This window comes from Asparagus officinalis, unplaced genomic scaffold (assembly GCF_001876935.1).
Source record: "Asparagus officinalis unplaced genomic scaffold, Aspof.V1 AsparagusV1_Un3021, whole genome shotgun sequence".
NCBI lineage: Eukaryota > Viridiplantae > Streptophyta > Magnoliopsida > Asparagales > Asparagaceae > Asparagus > Asparagus officinalis.
This window is the reverse complement of record NW_017975280.1, coordinates 1-2,405: the sequence shown is the minus strand read 5'-3', so window position 1 is coordinate 2,405 and position 2,405 is coordinate 1. Positions and strand designations below refer to the sequence as shown.

Genomic DNA, 2,405 nt, shown 5'->3' with positions numbered 1-2,405 from the left:
TCTATTGTGCATTTGCTCCTAATGTTAGGAAATTATGAAATTTCATTCTAAGATGGTTTCCTGGTCCATTCTCCTTCCATTGAAGAGATATCTTTTTTATTCAAGAGTCATTACAGATCACTTACAACCATGGATTGAGACTATGATTCAAGATTAATGGTGTTAAAGCTAATAAATTTCGGGTTGAGAAGCACAAAAAATTTAGTTCTGAATTTTTAGAAACATATGGAAACAAAAATATATCTTCATTACGTTATTTGTAAAGCTCTTTTAAGAGCTTGAGATTTTTAATCAAGTGTAACAACAAAAGGAAATCTATCAAAAATTAACTACAGACAGGTTCTTTCTAAGAAAATTTTAACCTAGATCAAGAAAAGGGAACATAGTACCCTTTCTTCATTTTCTGCATCCTAGAACTTTCGACTATTAAACAATTTTAGTTAATCATGTTTAGTTATGATCATGTCTAAAAAGGAAAAATGAGTTAAGTGGAAGTAGAACAACGGGAAACTTAAGTCTATTTTCGTAAAGCTGCGAAAAATACGGGTCGGATCCGGACCGGGTTGGCCCGAAAGTTTGCTCGGTTCTCAAACCGCCTTTTCTTAGTCCGCGTAAAATTAACGCGCCTCCTCCTTCTTATAACAAGCCACTTAATTTCCCCTCCCAAAAATATCAATCTTCATTCACCCCTCGCGTTAAGTTCTTCTTCTCCTCTCTGTGATCGATCGATCAAGAACAAGAAGAAGAAGGAATCTGATCTCTCTCACTCTCGAGCACTCAACGATCGATCAATCGAATCTCTGTGATCTCTTTTTCTTTCTAATTTACTTAAAAATTGTTTCTTTTAACTGCTCGCTAACGCTTTCCTTTCTGCAGGAAGAATTTCTAGGGTTTCCACTGCTAATTAGTCTATTTATTGGTTTTTCTTTTAAAAGTTTGCTGCTTTCTAACACTTTCTTTGTTGCAGACAAGCGGACGAGAATTCTAGGGTTTCAATTCTTCCTAGCTTGTTGTTTTCCCCTTTTATATATATTCTATTAGTTTACAATGGATGCAGGGTCTTCCTCTACTGTTAGAGGCCGATCAAGAATTGGGTACCGCTCTCTTCATCCTTTCCTGCCCATCAACGGAAACCCTCGTCCTTACCGACACAATGCTGAGAGGTACATCCCGAATCGGTCTGCTATGGATTTCGGTTTCGCCCGTTATCAGCTTACTCAGTCAGCACCAGACAAGGAGAGGGAAAATGAGGCCACAGAATCAGATTCTCCATCATCGAAAGATGCATACCGGAAATGTCTCGCAAAGGCTCTCGGAATGGACAGAACCCGCATCCTCGCCTTCAGGAACAAACCTCCTCCTTATGCGGAACAGTGCTCTTCTCCTCCTGCAATGAAGCATCGAAAGCGGCAGAGGTCCATCCCTCGGAAACGGAGAGGACCTTGGATCTACCCGGCTTCTTGGATGATTTCTATCTCAATTTGTTGGACTGGGGGAGCAAGGGTGTCCTTTCAATCGCCCTTGAGGATACGGTTTACTTGTGGAGCAACGCAAACGGGGGGTCTACATCAGAGCTGGTGACTGTGGATCAAGAGAGCGGGCCCATGACCAGCGTCTGCTGGGCTCCGGACGGGGAGCGTATCGCTGTTGGGTTGACATCTTCTGACATCCAGCTGTGGGATTCTCAGTCGAATCGCTTGCTGAGGACTCTGCGAGGAGCCCACGAATCCAGAGTCCTCTCTCTTTGTTGGAACGGAAGCATCCTGACATCTGGTGGGGAAGACGGGAAGATTGTCAACCGCGACGTGAGAACTCGATCACAAGTCATCCAGAGATGTCAAGGGCATCGAGGAGAAGTCTGCGGTCTGAAATGGTCGAGCTCTGGGGAACAGCTTGCAAGTGGAGGCAATGACAGATTGATCTACATATGGAACCTCTCGATGTCCTCATCAAGGCCTCAGAATCAGAACCAGTGGCTCCACCGGTTTGAAGACCATACATCAGCCGTGAAGGCCCTTGCTTGGTGTCCATTCCAGAGAAATCTGCTCACATCTGGCGGAGGCGACAATGACCGTTGCATTAAGTTCTGGAATACAAGTACCGGAGCTTGTTTGAATTCTGTCCAAACTAGCTCTCAAGTGTGCTCTGTTCTATGGAACAAGAATGGCAGGGAATTGTTAAGTTCTCACGGGTTTACAGACAATCACCTGGCTCTCTGGAAATACCCGTCAATGACTAAGATGGCAGAGCTTACTGGTCACACCTCTCGAGTTCTACATATGGCTCCGAGCCCAGATGGGTCCATGGTAGCATCTGCAGCAGCTGATGAATCGCTAAGATTTTGGAGAGTATTTGGAGATCATGATACGCCGAAGCCTGCAGCCAATCCCACAGGTTCTGAGGCT

At 44.3% G+C, this 2,405-nt stretch overlaps 1 pseudogene; it reads left to right on the top strand.

The window, feature by feature from the left end:
- Positions 1 to 654: 654 nt before the first annotated feature.
- On the top strand, positions 655 to 2,402 carry LOC109828632 (annotated as a pseudogene).
- The last annotated feature ends 3 nt before the right edge of the window (positions 2,403 to 2,405 follow it).